Here is a 17,338-nt window from a genome sequence, read left to right on the forward strand (position 1 = left end):
TATATATATATATATATATATATATATATATATATATACTAGATAAAAAAAAAAGTAAGAATTCTAGGATACCTGAACAGTATATATTTTATTTTGCTACTTAACTTCAATGCTGGCTAATCACATTATGTTTATTTGTAAAATAGCAATGAGGATATACAATTGTAGAAGTTGGAAGACCTAAGATCGTAGAAACTGAAGTAAATATCTACTTTTAAGATTCCCACAAACAAACTATGCTCAACACTACTCTAAACTCATGCGATACCTTTTTAAGAAAGCTACATTTTACTTAAGACATTATTTTGGAAAACAAGATGCTACTAATCCCCAACCAAAAAAAAAAAAATCTTACTATTCAATTTAAAAGTAAATTTTTGGTGTAAAAGTTCTAGATTTCCGGATAAAAGAAGAATAGCTAGCCAAAAAAAAAAAAAAAGTTTTTCTTTTCAATTAGTAACTAAATCATGGAGTTTTTGAAAAATGTGACTATTAATAGAATACTCTTAAAAAAGAAAGTATGTTAAAATATTGATCAGGAAGAAAAGAATTTTAGAAGTAATATTACTTCTTTCATTTTCTCTCTCTTTTTTTGTAAGTGACTTTTAAGAACCCTAATCTAGAATTTGTTTTAAGAGAGACTAGAAAGATGTAAAGTTCTTAAAACAGTTTACCATAAAAGACAAGAAATGTTTGAATTAATTATAAACCTGAATATGTCAAAGTGACATAAAATAAGGATTGCTACTAGTTTTTAGGAAAAAAAAATGGATTAATAAAGCCACAAAGTTTTACTGAGAATCTCGTGCTCAGACCAAAGAAGATAACAAATCTAAATAAGACTACAGGCATGGAATTCGGCAATATTCATCAATTCATCCATTCATGTCTGCATTTATTTAGCATTTTTTTAACAGCACTACATGCCAGGTATTATATTATTAATAAAGCAGATTCCTGGATAATAAAGCAGAACTCCTCATTGAGGCAGGCATAAAGACAAATAACTGTAATAAGTATAAACGTGTACTATAAAAGGGAGGTTCACACTAATACAGTGGAAGAAAGGAAGGAATTAGCCTGGTTTGATCAGGTCAAGAATGGCTTTACAAAGGTGGTGTGTAACCTGGGGCTTACATGATGAGTAGTTCATCAAATGGAAAAGAAGAAAGAATAACCATAGCAAAACAAAGAAATAGATTATGTTGAAACTGTTTTTTTTTTTAATTTTTATTTATTTATTCACGAGAGACAGAGAGAGAGAGAGGCAGAGGGAGAAGCAGGCTCCCAAGGAGCAGGGAGCCCGATGCGGGACTCGATCCCAGGACCCCGGGATCATGACCTCAGCCGAAGGCAGACGCCCAACGATCTGAGCCACCCAGGCGCCCAGAAATAGATTATGTACCATAATTAAAACCTAAAACATGCCGCACGACACTACAGACTGGGGTACTTTGACACGTCTGGGCAAAATGTGAAAAAGGAAGAACTGTCAGGAAAGACAGAAGGGAGGGGATCATCCTAAGAGGCCTTGACAACAATAATCAAGAGTTCAAGGCTGAACAGCTCACAAGTTTTTCCTCTAAGATCAGAAGCAAGGCAAGGGTGTCTACTCTCACCACTTCTATTCAACATAGTACTAGAAATCCTAGCCAGAGTAGTTAGGTTAAGAAAAAGAAATCAAAGCAATCCAAATTGGAAAGGAAGATGTAAAACTGTCTCTGTTTGCAGATAACATGATGTTATATATAGAAAACTCTAAAAATTCCATGAAAAAAAAAACTGTTAGAATTAATAAATAAATTCAGTAAAGGGGCAGGATACAAAATCAACACACAGAAATCAATTGTATTTCTATCTACCAACAAACTACCTGAAGAGGAAATTAGGAAAACAATCCCATTTACAACAGCACCAAAAAAAAATAAAATCCTTGTATGCTGAAAACTACAAAACATTGATGAAAGAAATTAAAGAAGACACAAACAAATGGAGAGACCTTCCATGTTCACATATTGAAAGAATTGATTTTTTTTTTCTTTTGAAAGAGAGAGCGCACCTTGGAGCCTGTTGTGAGGGGTGGGGGCAGCAGGGAGGGGCAGAGGGAGAGGGAGAGAGAGAATCTTAAGGAGGCTCCACACCCAGCACCGAGCCCGATGCAGAGCTCAGTCTCAACCCTGAGCTCATGACCTGAGCCAAAAGCAAGAGTTGGACACTTAACTGACTGAGCCACCCAGGGACCCCAAGAATTAATATATTTAAATGTCCCTACTACCCTAAGTCATCTACAGATCTAACACGATTCCTATTAAAATCCTAAGGTGGCTTTCATACGGAGGCAGGAAAGACTGGCCTACAGGAATGATCACCAAACCCACAAAGGAGACCTGGGCCTTGGGCTCCCAGAGGAAAAAGAAGGTGATCAAAGAACCAGAGACTCAGCACTCAGTTTTAAACAGTGACAATTATTTCACTGAGGTCTGTCCCATAAGAGCCACATCTCCCTCAAAGATTATGGTCCTAGGGCAGGCATCTAAATGCCTATAGTGAAGAAAAAGAAGGGCCACAGCACCCTCTGTGAGCAGCACCCAGAACCTGAAACCACATTACATGCTAAATGGAGAGAGAAGTTGCCCAGCCCCAGGAAGCAGCCTCTTGGTTCATTTGAGTTCCAAAGTGGGGAGAAGAAAAAGAAGAGGAAGTCTTTATGGCCTCTGACCATGTCCCCTGGCTCGAGTGTGAAGACCTCCCTGGACCCCAGGCAGGGCAAGAGGGTGAAAAAGGCCCAGGAGGCTGCAGCCTTCTGTAGCCAGGGACCCTTGGTTCTGTGAGTCTGGGGATGCTCTGTATGCTTGCTCAGTGGGGAACGATGGCGAGGAGCAGGTAGCCTCAGGGCAGAAATGGAAGCAGGGGAGCCCCAGGGAATACAATGTGAAGATGAAGAAGAAAAAGAAAATCCACCAGAGGGGAGACACCTCCCTAGGGCACCTTGGGCTTTCCAAGTCCATGGAGAGCAGCCCTAGGAAAGGAAGTATGAAGCCAGTCAAAGTTGAGGCTTCAGAATACATCCCAATAGGACATAACCCCAAGTCCCCGGCAAAGAAGAAAACGAAGTCCAAAGAAAAGGCAGAGCAGCCAGGCACAGAAAAGCTGGCTCTGAAGAGGAATAAAAAGAAGAAGAGGAAAGAGAGCAGAGTAGCAGGAGAACCCTGGGAAGGGGAGCCCGACACAGACTTAGAGGTGGTGCTGGAAAAGGAAGGCCACACACACGTGAGCACAGAGACCAGGTGAGGTGAAAGGCCTTGCAAGTAGAGACTGGTCGTGAGGCAGGCACAATGGGAGCTTCAGAAGAAAGGAAGGGGACAGGAACACAGTGTGGCCAGTGGGATACGGCTAGGTTTGAAAACACGAAACAGAAACTGACATTTCTCAAACATGGATGGCTTTAAAAATGTGTCCCCTCATTCAGCTGCCCCCCTAACAGGACTGGAAGGCCCAACATGGCTCTCAACAAGAAGGCGGCTGCCCCCCTGCAGGTGAACCTGCAGCTGGACTACGACCGGGCCACAAGTTGACAGTACGACCAGGGTGCTGACCTTGGCTTCTCCACCACCCCAGACAAAATCTTTTATATCTATATATTTGTTTATTTTTTTACTTATTTGAGAGAGAGTGAGAGAGATCATGAGCAGGGGGGAGGAGTAGAGGGAGAGGCAGACTCCCTGCTGAGCAGGGAGCCAGAGGCAAGACTCAATCCCAGGACCCTGGGATCATGACCTGAGCTGAAGGCAGATGCTTAACTGACTGAGCCACCCAGGCGCCCCCAAAATCTTTTATATTGACAGGAGTGCTTCCAAATCTATCAAGTTTGAAGATTAAACTCTACCGTCTTATCCTTCAAATCAGCCAAAATTGCTTTTATTATTCAGTTATGCAGATGAAAGCCATCTGATAGTTGTCTTGAATCAAACCTCTGCAGAGATTAAGGAAAACTATGCCCATGTGCTTGAACCTACTGTGGTCAGGGAAGCTCATGTGTGAGAAGCCAGAGAACATGGGAGTGGCTAACACCTACTATTTGCTGTGTTAAGCTTTCCATCCCTGTTTGAAGACATCAGCATACATATATAGCTAAATTTATTGAGTAGTTAGTATGTGCCAGGTACATACTAATGTGTTTCCCTTGCATTAATGTATTTAATTTTAATAATTATGAAATAGATGTATTATTATACCCATCTTACTGATGAGGAAACTGAGGTTCAGGGATGAAGTAATAAAATTGCCCCGGTTCACCCAAGAAAAATCCTAATGGCACTTTTTATAGAAACAGAGCAAAACAATCCTACAATTCATGTGGAATTGTAAAGGACCACAAATAACCAAATCAATCTTGAGAAAGAATTAAAGTGGAGACATCACACTTCTTGGTTTACATATATATAGCCGCAATAATCAAAACAGTATGATACTGACAAAAAGATAGACATATTGACCAATGGAACAGAACAGAAAGCCTAGAATAAATCCACACACATATGGTCAACCGATCTTTGACAAGAGTATCAAGAATACACAACGGGGAGAGGACAGTCTCTTCAACAAATGATGCTGGGAAAGTGGATGTCCACAAGCAAAATAATAACATTGGTCCTTTATCATATACCATACACAAAATCAACTCAAAATGGATCGAAGACTTAAATGTAAGATCTGAAATCACAAACACACACAAAAAAGAGAACAGAAGGGGAAAGCTTCATGACATTGATCTTGGCAATGGTTTCTCAGATATTAACAAAGGAAATAATCAGCAGAGTGAAAAGGCAACCTGTGGAATGGGAGAAAATATTTGCAAGTCATATATCTGAAAAAGGATTAATCTCAAATATATATAAGGAACTCCAAAAGCTCAATAATAAAAAAAAAAATCCTAATACCCTTATTTAAAGATGTGCTAAGAACGTGAATAAACACTACTCTAAAGGAGACATACAAATAGGCTATATGAAAAATTGCTCAATGTCACAGGTCATCAGAGAAATGTAAATCAAAACCACAATGAGATATCAACTCACATCTGTCAAAATGACTATTATCAAAAAAAAACCCAAAACACAACAAAAGTTGGAGAGGATATGGAGAAATTGGAACCCTTACATACTATTGGTGGGAATGCAAAAAGAGTCTAGCCACTATGGGAAATAAGACAGAAATTCCTTGAAAAAACTGGAAATAGAACTACCAGATGATTCAGCAATCCCATTTCTGGGTATTTATTCACAATAACTGAAATCAGGAAGATTGAAGAGGTATTAGCACTCCCATGTTCATTGCAGCACTATTCACAATAGCCAAGATGCAGAAACAACCTAATGCCCATCAACAGATGAATGGACAAAGAAAATATGGTACATACATACAGTGGAATACTAGTCAGCCTTAAAAGAGAAGGAAATTCTGCCCTATGTGACAACATGGATGAACCCTGAGGACGCTAAGCTAAGTGAGATCAACCAGTCACAGAAAGACAAATACTACGTGTTTCCACTTATATGAGCTATCTAAAACAGTCAAACACAAGAATCAAAGAGTGGTATAGTGGTTGCTGGGGACTGGAGGGAGGGAAAATCGGGAGTTACTAATCAAATGGCATACAATTTCAGTTAAACAAGATGAAGAAGCTTTAGAGATCTGTTGTACAGCATTGTACCTATAGTGATTATAGTATTTATACACTTACAAATTTGTTAAGAAGATAAATCTCAAGTTAAGTGTTCATGCTACAATGAAATAAAATAATTTTACAAAAGAGTTATGAAGGGGACACAGATGTGTCATTCAGGCTACCGAAAAGAACATCTACCACTTGAAGTAACATCATTTCTAAAAAAATTGTCCATCTGAATATACGACACCTCTTGGAAGTCACATGAAAAAAAAAGTGGTGGTCAAAATTCTAACTGTAAACAGAGGTCTACTCAACCTTCACTTGACTTGAGCCTCATATGAATAAGCTAAAATACAGCCAACCATTGGGATGAATATATCCCATAAGCATCAGCTATTCTGTTCTCCCTAGTTTAAATACATTTGTAAGTCATAGGCACTAAAAAGTGTCACCTAAAAAGCTGGTTTAAGAAAGAAAGACAGAAAGATAGAGAGAAAGAAAGAAAGAGGAAGGGAGGGAGGGAGGGAGAGAGGGAGGGAGGAAGGAGGGAGGGGGAGGGAGGGAGGGAGGGAGGGAGGGAGGAATGAAGAAGATGGAGAGAGAACACAGAGATGACAAGAGTCAAGACAACAGTGACCTGCAAACCCAAAAATTAAGGGGAACACAGGAAAAGAAAATCCAGTGAAGTAGATACATAAGAGCCAGGAAGAAACCAAGCAAGTATGGTATCAAAGAAATTAGTTTCAAGAAAATAGAGGTAAGGGCACCTGAGTGGCTCAGTTGGTTAAGCATCTGACTTGGCTCAGATCATGATCTCAGGGTCCAGGGCTAGAGCCCTGCGTTGGGCTCCGTGCTCAGTGGGGAGTCTGGTTCTCCCTCTCCCTCTGCCCCTCCCCGTGCTCATGCTCACTCTCTCTCTCTCTCTCAAATAAATAAATAAAATCTTAAAAAAAAATAAAAGAAGATGGGAGTGAAACAAATGCCATGTATTAGAAGGAATACAGTTATGATAAAAACCAGAAAGGGACCTCAGAAACAGGGGTCATGTGTGACTTTAGCAAAAAAGTTTCAGAGTTATATTTATCATAGATGGAAGCAATACAATATAAAAAATAACACACCCAAAATTTTCTTCACACATATTTTTAAAATCAATATCTCCCTTTCTCTAAATGTTGGAGTATTTATACAGTACAGAGACAAGATAAGGCCACTTTTCCCAAAAGTCGATTATTTCTTCGTTTATGTTAAACCTTTCCTGACATCTAGCAGATGAATGATTGATTGTAGCACCACGTCCATCCCATTCTCTTTGGACAAAACTCTACTGGATAACATTTTAGTCCCTGTGGTGAAAATAGAATAATTCAGGTAGGGACACTTAGGAAAGAAGACATTTATTAAAGTGACAGGCTACCTGAATAGAACACCAACCACTTGAAGCAATAGCATGGCTAAGAAAATTGTTCATCTGAATATATAATAACCCTTGGAAGTCACATGAGAAAAAAAAGTGGTGGTCAAAACTCCAACTGCAAACAGAGGTCTACTCAATCTTTATTTGACTTGAGCCCCATGTGAATAAACTCAAAAATAGCCAATTGGGATGAATATATCCCACAAGCCTTATTTGTTCTTTTCTGTCTGGTTTAAATATATTTGTAAATTAGTCATTTTGCTCCCCTAGTCACAGCGCATTTTATAATGTTTCTCTAAAAAGAGCATTTTATAAAAGTACTGTGTTCATTGGTGGTGGTTGTGGTGGTGGGGGGGATATTTAATGAGTGCTTGGATCCTGCAGGTAAATCAAGAGGAAAGTACCCATTTTCAAGCAAAATAAATGACCTCAAACAATCTTATAGAATAAAATATCAGTATCATTAACATTTTATAAATCATCCAATAATAGCACTTCAGAATTATAAGGCTCTTTAAGAATAACTTAACCTCTTCCCCCTACAGATGACAAAAATGCAAATTATGGTCTAATAAAATAGAAAGAGCAGTTCTTTGGTCAGTATAAATCCAGTTGTGCTGTTGACAAAGACCTGTTTCAGCTAAAACTCAAGTTTACTCTGAATGCTTGGACAGAGAGCATTTATATATAGTACATAATCCAGTGGAGGAAGGACATACCAAGTAACATCAAATGTTCTCAACCAGACTGGATATTACTTAGTGATGATCAATTACATTATTTTATGGTATTTAATACAAACAATGACTAAAAATTATGGTATGATTTCTTGGTTTAAGAATCACAAATTTTAGGAGAGGATAATCAAATATCTTTTATCTTTTCCCCATATATAAATCTGGCACTAGGGATGCCTGGGTGGCTCAGTCGGTTAAGTGTCTGCCTTCAGCTCAGGTCATGATCTCAGGGTCCTGGGACTGAGCCCCTCATCGGGCTCCTTGCTCAGCGTGGAGCCTGCTTCTCCCTCTGCCTGCCACTCCTCCTGCTTTGTGTTTTCTTTCTCTCTCTCTCTCTCTGACAAATAAAAAAATTAAAATCTTAAAAAAAAAACTGGCACTAGTTTCTGTGAGACTCTATATTAGAAATAAACTTTAACCTATTTACATATTCATCTGGATCATTTTCCAGAGCTGGAAAATACAATTCTGGTAAACTACTGTGAAATCAATAATTAAATGGTGTTAGCACACTGGGCAAACATAGGACTTGTAGGTTTACAACTGAGAAAATCTCGTGCCAGAGAAGTTGTTTCTCTTGGGGATTTTGGCCTAATTTAGATTATGCTTTACTCTGGAACTGAGTAAATGTATTTAAAAATCAACCTAATTTGCATTTAAAAAAATAACAGATAATATATTTTTTGAAATTACTATGTGTCAAACATTATTCTAACAGCTGTGCATGTGTGTGTGTGCCTGTGTGAGTTCACTCTTCACAACAATCCCAAGGTAGACACTATTGTTATTCCCACTTTGCAGATATGAAAACTGAGGCAGAGAGATTAAATAAGTAAATCATTCAAGTTCAAACAATTAATAAGTGTCAGTAAGAACATAAAACCAGGCAAAGCTTCTAATGTAAATCACTTTCCATAATGAATCCAATCACATTTACTCAAATGTTTTCTATTACTACCCCCCTTCCTCCATTGTTGAAGAAAGAATAGCCAACATGCTCTGTGTTGTGTTTTTTTCTTTTTTTAATTTTTAAAGCCACTTGTTTTAAACGTTGGTCCAATTGGCAGCTGTACTGGTTGGAAATAAAAGAAGTGTAAATAATTGCTTAAAAAAATTTCTAAGTGGTTATGAACACATATAAATGCTCTGCCCAAACATTCATAATAACTTAGGTTCTTAGCTGAAACAGTTCTTTGTTAGAGGCACAGCCAGAATCATATTGACCAGAAAACTGTACTGTCGTTTTATCAGAACATAATCTGCACTATCATGAAATTGGTAGCAGATAATTATCTGTTTAAGTGAAATGAACTTAACACTGAATTTGTTTAAGAGAGCAAAAACTTCACTTTAATGATCTCATACACAAACATTTCAATGATCATGGTTGAGAATGACCAAGTCAGGCTTTAAAGGGATTGGCTGAATCTTGGTTCCTGCTACTCAAGCTACAGGTTCTTTCAAGGTCCACAGTGACTGTTATGCTGACAATCTAGTGGGCACTCTTTTGTCTTCATTTTACTCAACTTCTCAACAGTATTTAATTTGGTTGAAATGTCCTCTTTCTTTAAATTGTCTCTTCTGTAGAAATGATCTGGCTTTACTTCCACCTCACCCGCTGAGCCATTTTTCCTAATTCAATTAAAATCATTCTCTATTTGAACTCTAAATGCTATAATTCCTGTGAGCTTGGTCAAGAATCTTCTTCTATCACTCTCTTCGCTCCTTAAGTATTCTCATCTATTTCTAAAGTTTAAATACTATCTATATGCTCAAAGTAGATCTAACTCAGTTTCTCCTCTGAACTCAAACATGATATTTTCAAGCGACTATTTAATTTTCCCACTGGGATGTCTCATAGGTATCTCGAATTTAAAACATCTGAGAGTGAATTACTGATTCTATAATCATTCCCCCACTAAACAAACAAAGAAACAAGAAATGACTTGTCCTACACTAGTCTTCCCCAACTCAGTAGATAGTGTCATCTGTTGAAAGACCTAATTATACAAGCTAGAAACTTGGGAATTTATCCTTGATTTCTTCTTGAGAAATATTCATAGATTAAACAAATTATGGAATCTCTCTCTGAAAGAGACAGAGAAAGCAAGTGAAGTATTTAACAGTTACTGAATTTAAGAAGAGGAAAGCACCTGATTATTATACTCTTCTTCCAACTTTTCTCTATACTTGAAAACTTTCAAAATAAAGTTGAGAAAAAAAATTTTTAAGGTACAGAAAAAAAGGCTTTGATAAATTATTCTCTTCAATGAAATAGACCACTGGCAGGTGGCCCATTATTGAGCTAATGTTCTTTTTTTTTTTTTTTAACAGAGAGATAGAGAGACGGGGAGGGATGAGCAGAGAGAGAGGGAGAGAGAGAGTATCAAGCAGACTCCACAGCCAGCGCAGAGCCTGATGTGGGGCTCGATCCCACAACCCTGAGATCATGACCTGAGCCAAAATCAAGAGTCAGAGGCCGAACCAACTGAGTCACCCAGGCACCCCAATGAGCTAATGTTCTTAAAGCAAAAGCACTGTGGCAGAACACTCAGGTCTCTTCACTGCATCTAGAAAGATCAGCCTGTGAATTTCATATATCTTAAAAAATTACTGAGAACTTAAGAGCAACTGACTCAGTATTAGGGAAAAAAACAAACAAAAAAACCTCCAAAAAACAAAACAAAACTCTGATTCTTAGCTTCCCAAGCGTATTTCCAAATTTTATTTTAGCCTAGCAATATTAGTCTAGAAATTAATGCAGAAAATGGCCACGGGTTCAAATTTTTTAAAAAGCCACCAAAGGGAAATATAGAGCTTTAAATATTTATCTTAAAAAGAAAGAAAGAATCTTAAAAAGAAACCTGTTACTTCAGGAAGCTAGAAAGAAAAGAACAAATGATACATAAAGTAGGAAAAAAAAGGCAATAACAAAGATCAAAGTAGAAATCAATGACATAGAAAACAGATAAAATAATGACAAAGAAGCCAAAAGGTTTTTTCTTTAAAGACATCTAAAAAATTAATAAACTTTTATCCTGGCTAAGAAAAAAGAAAACATAAAATTACCAAAATCAGGAATGAAAGAGGAGACATTGTCACAGACCCTATAAAAATTAAAAGAATTATAAGGGAATATTATGAATAATTTATGCCAACAAATTAGGAAATTTAGATAAAGTGGACAAATTGTTAGAAAGACATAAATTATAAAAACTGATTCAAAAGTAAAGAGAAATAGAACAGGCCTATGACAAGTAAAGAAATTAAATTAGTAAAAGGATCTTTCAACAAAGAAAAGCCCAGTCCTATTGGCTTTACTGATGAATTCCATCAAACATTTAAAGAAATAAACAACCTACACAAAGACATTTACAAAATAGAGGGGAAAGCAGTTCTCAACTCATTCTATGAGACCAGTACCACAATGATGCCAAAGCCAGGCAAAGGTATGACAAAATGTAAACCAATATCCCTCATAAACATAGATATAAAAATCCTTAACATAGTATGAGTAAGCCAAATCGGGCAACACATTAAAAATATATGACAAAGTGTAATTTATCCCAAGAATATAAGAAAAAAATCAATTAAGGTAATACATCATATAAATACAATAAAGGACAAAATCCATATGATTATCTCAGTAGACAAAGAAATAGCATTTGACAAAATCCAACACTCATTTTTGATATAGACTGAAAGCAAACAAGGAATTAAAGGGAAATTTTTCTACCTGATAAAGGACATTTATAGAACAGCTGCAGCTAATATCAATCTAATGGTGAAAATCTTAATGCTTTTCCCCTAAAACTGGAACAAGACAAGGAAATCCATTCTTACTACCTCTATTCAATATTGTATTGGAGTTTTTAGCCAGTGGGAAAAGGTTAATTAATTATAGGTACACATATTGGAAAGAAGTAAAACTGTCTTTATTCACAGATGACATGATCTTTAATATAGAAAATCTAAAAGAAACGACAAAGAAAACTAATTATTAAGTGAGTTTAGCAAGGTTGCAGGATACAAGATCAATATACAAAAATCAACTGTATTTCTATATACGAACAATGAACAAACCAAAAGTAAAATTAAGAAAAAAATTCATTCACATCAAAAAGAATAAAATTTCTAGAAATAAGTTTCACGAAGTAAGTACAAGACCTGTATGCTGAAAACTGCTAAAACATTCCTGAGAAATTAAGGAATATACAAATAAGAGGATTGGAAGACTCAATATTGTTTAGATAGCAACTTCCCCCATATTGATCTGTATTGAATCTATTTAGTGAATCCCTATCAAAATCTCAGCAGACTTTTTCATAGAAATTCACAAGTTGATTCTTGAAGTTATATAGAAATGCCAAGAACCTGGATTTTTTTTTTTTAAAAGAACAAAGGTGGAGGACTTACATTATATGATTTCAAAACTTCCTATAAAGCTACAGTAATCAAAACGCTGTGGTACTGGCATAATGACAGATACACAGATCACTGAAACAGAACTGAGACTCCAAATATAAACCCTTACATTATGGTCATCGGATTTTCTACAAAAGTGCCAAGGGAATTTAATGAGGCAAGGATAATTCTTTCCAACAAATGATGCTGGAACAATAGGCTATACATATAAACAAACAAACAGAAAAACCTGAGATACTTTATCTCTTACCATACCAAAAAATTAATCAGAATAATCATAAACCTAAATATAATAGTTAAAAATATAGAACTTCTACAAGAAAATCTTTGTATCATTGGGTTGGGCAAAGATTTGTAAGATACAATACCAAAAGCATAATCCATTAACAAAGCTAATAGTGGAATTTTATCAGAATTTAAAACTTTTGTACTTCAAAAGGCAGCATTAAGATAATGAAAAGGCAAGCCACACCCTGGGAGGAAATATTTGTAAACCATATATCTGTAAAGCACTTGCATCTAGAATACACAACCACCTGAATCATAAGAAGACAAACAACCTAGTAAAAAAATGGGCAAAAGATTTGAAAATACATTTCATCAAAGATATATAAATGTCTAATATGCACACAAAGACATGTTTAACATCGTTAGTTATTAGGGAAATGCAAATTAAATTACTATGAGATGTTTTTACATATCCCCTAGATGGCTTCAGTGAAAAATAGCAACTGCTGACCAGAATGTGGAGAAACTGAAACCTTCATACATTGTTGGTGCGAAAATAAAATGGTAAAATCTCTCCAGAAACAGTGTGGCAGTTTCTTGAAATGTATATATTTACCGTAAGATCCAGCAATTCCACTTCTAGGTAGTTTCCCAAGAAAAATGAAAATATGTGTCCACATCGATTTGTATGTGGATTTTCACAGCACAGAGTAAGAATAGTAAAAACTGCAATCAATCTAATGTCCATCCACTGGTAAATGGATAAATAAAATGTGTTACATATTCATACACTAGAATATTAGTAATAAAACAAACTATTGATAATACTATAGATGAACCTCAAAAATATTATGGTAAAAAAAAAAGCTATAGATAGAGAAAGGAGCAGTGGTTGCGTGGGATTGGGAGTTGGAATGAGACGACTACAAATGGGCATGAGGGGACCTCTAGGTAAAGTGTTAAGAAACTAGATTGAGGTAATGGTTGCACAACTGTATAAATATCCTAAAAAGCACTGAATTGTATACTTACAATGAAAACTTTTATAATATGCAAATTATACCTCAATAAATTTGTTTTTAAAAAAGAAGCTGAACTGTAAGGATATAAACTCTTAACCAAAAAAAAAAGAAAAATCTAAAATTGTATCAAAAAAAGTAGTACTGATGAACTGGAAATTGCCTACTGCATAGAATTTCTGAGATTATAAAAGGCTCTTTAAAATGTCAGAGTGTCCTCCTACATTTTATATGATTTTTTGTTGTTGCTATTGTTCTGAAAACACTTCAGTGTCCACACTCTGTTATGTATCACACCCCCATTTTTTTTTTAAGATTTTATTTATTTATTTATTTGACAGAGAGACAGGCAGAGGGAACACAAGCAGGGGGAGTGAGAGAGGGAGAAGCAGGCTTCCCGCCGAGCAGGGAGCCCGATGGCGGGGCTCGATCCCAAGACCCTGGGGTCATGACCTGAGCCGAAGGCAGCTGCTTAACGACTGAGCCACCCAGGCGCCCCATATCTCTATTTTTTTAAAAAGATTTTATTTATTTATTTGAGAGAGAGAGAATAAGAGATAAGAGAGCACGAGAGGGAAGAGGGTCAGAGGGAGAAGCAGACTCCCTGCTGAGCAGGGAGCCCGGTGTGGGACTCGATCCCGGGACTCCAGGATCATGACCTGAGCCGAAGGCAGTCGCTTACCCAACTGAGCCACCCAGGCGTCCCCCATATCTCTATTTTTAATGGAAGAAATAAAGTCTATCAGTCCGTTTGTTTATTATATACTGAGTGCCAACATTTTGGACCTGATCTAATGATCCTGTATACTCCTTATTACCAAGAGAGTGGGGTACAGGGAAGATTGAAGTTATAGAAGCTTTCCTGATGGTGGGAAGCCTATGGAATAAGACAACAGCTGTATTTAGGAGCTAATGTCCAGGGCAGCAGTTCTTAATCTTGAATGAACATTGGAATCACTTGGGGAGCTTTAAAAAATCCCTGTGCCCTGGCTGCACCTAGACCAAGGGGATCCAGATAACAGTATTTTCTAAAGCTCACCAGGTGTGTGCAGCCAGAGTTGAGAACCCCTGGCCTAGTGGAAGAGGTGGAGGCTTAAGAAACTTTATGTTCATGACCAACTGTCTTCTGGGAATGTGGTCTGAAACAGTTGCATTGTAGCATCTAGAGCTGCTGTCCAATATGGTAGCCACCAGCCATGTGTGATTACTGAGCACTTGAAGTAGGGATAATCAGAACTGAAATATGCACTGGATTTTGAAGACTTAGTAAAAAACAGAATGTAAAAATCTCATTAATAATTTTAAACATGTATTGCATATTGAAATAATATTTTGTTTGGATCTATTGGGTTAAATAAAATATATTACTAAAATTAATTTCACCCCTTTTCTTTTTTATGGGATTACTAGGGAATTTGAAGTTACACATGTGGCTGCAATAATGTTTTTACTGGACAGTGCTGATAATCATTCTTAAAAAGAATCATAAAATCTCAGAGATGAAAATGACCTTTGAAACCACCCAATTCAGTTCCTTCATTTTATAGCTAAGGAAACTGAGACCCAGAGAAAGTCACTGGCCTTACAACACACAGCTAGAAAGTGTCATAGCAGAGATTAGTCAGGTCCCCTGACTTGTGCTGTCTATGGCTATTTCCATCACACTTCTTCAAGGATTGTTAAAACAAAAGTGCTCTATCATCTCCTCCCAAAATGGAAAGTTTAATTTAATCAATTGGTACTGAAATATGTACTTTTTATAGAGCGCCTTTTTTCCCCTCTAGAATGTTCTATGTAAGTCTCATGCCTACAACTTCCCTTGACTTTGGTGCCATACATCCAATGTACCACTCTTGGTGTCATAAAATAAACCAAGAAAAATATAAAAAGATCATATCTCACATTCCACTTTATACTAGGAAAGGTTACATGTCAAAGGGCACTTGCAGAAATATCACAAAAATAAAATTAAGGGAAAGAAATTGGTAGGGGAGGGCAGGCAGGGGGGTTGAAACACAATGAAAATAATACTTTGTGTTCCTATTTTAAGTGCCTTTCTCAATGCTATATGCATAGCAGCTAGAGGCAAGCTGGAAAGCCGCCAGGTCCTGGCTGCCAGCAAAAATTTTGTCACCTCCTTTGAACATCTGAAGTATGTTTACCCAATAGATTTCATTAAATTACACTTCCATTAGGAAGCATACAATGTTGATACTCATCTCAAAGATCAAAGGGATCGCTAAGAGGCATGTCATCCTGCTCCCCAGCTGATTGCTATTTCTGGGCCAATCAAGGAAAGGAGCCAGAACAATACTTAGTTAAAAAAAAATTGTAGCATCTCCCCAAGGACTATAGACTAAGAATCTGCAGCCCCATTATTAAAATGAGCATATCATTAATGACAATACTCATACAGTGAGTTATTTTAATACAACTCCTATACAACAAACAAGCTGGATTTGGGTCATTAGCTAAATTTGCAAAGCAGTATTTCTGAGGGCTGAAAAACTCTCCAGTAAAAATATAAAGTTTAGAAAATGGAGAAAGTCCCATTTACAAATGCAAGAGATAGACCCAGTTTTTATTAGTTTCACTGTGATTCTAAATAAACCAACAGGTAAGTCAGATTGGAGATGGTTAATTTAATTACTGGTGGGTTGTAAGATTTTTTTTTTTCTCATCTCACTAATTTTTTTGATGGGTGATTTAAAGAAACACCATAAGTGAATTTTTTCCGAAGGTTAAACTATGCCATCTTGGAATCCAATGACTTATGATGAAAACACTTAACTTCCAGGAGCAAGGGACACTAATTTCAAAGGATATAAGATTTGGCCATGGAAAATTAGGAAATGAAAACAAGTCATTTCAACTAGGAATAGAAATATTTAATTTTCATTTAATAAGAAGAGTTAAGAATATATTATATGGTACTGAGAAACAGCTATAAATCCCAAATCTTTTATTTGAGATTAGAAAAGGTAGTTCAGCAAAAGCTCAATGTTCTAAGCCTGATTTTGGGTAATGGAAACTCTTCTCTAGTAATTTTATTGAGGCAAATCTAGTAATTTGCCCAAAACAGGATGAAAGAGGCAAGGTTCAGGCAAGTGTTCTTTCTACCTAACTCTACAAGCTCTGGTGGTAAAGGTAAGGCACCCATCTACAGCCACAACCCAGATTTCAGCTGTTTTCTTTCAACGTGTAGTCAACCTCTTGGTTGCCCATATTTGACACATCATATGAACTCTAATTATCTATCTTTTGCAATTAATCATCTGACAATTACATTTCCTGTACTTATAAGCATCCAGCTGGGAACTGAGTTTTATTCTGAGAGGGAAAAAAGAGGATTCAGGTTTCTAACAAATTACTTCTAATTAACCAGAACCTTTTTTAGTCATCACAATGTAAAGATGCCTACAGCTAGTGAAAGAATTTACTGTTTGCATTCGTAATGATACTTTAAATTTTCATTTAAATTTCCCCAAAAGGCAGTTCTGGAAATGCATTGCACTAACATTAGTTAAACAAACATTCTGTTTGGCAGTACACAAAGAATGAGGGAAAAGAAAGATAATTTCTAAGGAAAAGGAACTTGCAGTATGACCAGAAAGGGCACCCAGCAAAATTGAATAAAGCAGAGATTCAAGGTGTACATCTTCAAAGTCGAAGATACAAGTTATTTTCCAGTAAGTCCAGAAATTGGCAGGGCTGAGTCATACAAATTTTAGAGCTGGAAGGAACTCTAGGAATCATCTACTCCAGTGGCTTTCAGCAACCACCTGGAACTATTTAGAAATTCAAATCCCCAGATCCTTGTGGGGCCCCACCAACACCTTCT

The 17,338-nt window shown here is 36.7% G+C and overlaps 1 protein-coding gene and 1 pseudogene across 7 annotated transcripts in view; one reads left to right on the forward strand and one right to left on the reverse strand.

Annotated features, from left to right (window-relative positions):
• The window catches only part of LOC112830878 (lysine-rich nucleolar protein 1 pseudogene), a 5,450-nt pseudogene extending 1,571 nt beyond the window's left edge, over positions 1–3,879 (forward strand).
• VTI1A (vesicle transport through interaction with t-SNAREs 1A) overlaps positions 1–17,338 on the reverse strand; it is a 364,802-nt gene that overhangs the window by 309,352 nt on the left and 38,112 nt on the right. The gene's annotated exons all lie outside the window — the stretch shown is intronic.

The sequence above is a fragment of the Callorhinus ursinus genome, unplaced genomic scaffold, assembly GCF_003265705.2.
Source record: "Callorhinus ursinus isolate GAN/ISIS: 27379988/994484 unplaced genomic scaffold, GSC_fseal_2.0 scaffold20, whole genome shotgun sequence".
In the NCBI taxonomy this organism is placed as follows: domain Eukaryota; kingdom Metazoa; phylum Chordata; class Mammalia; order Carnivora; family Otariidae; genus Callorhinus; species Callorhinus ursinus.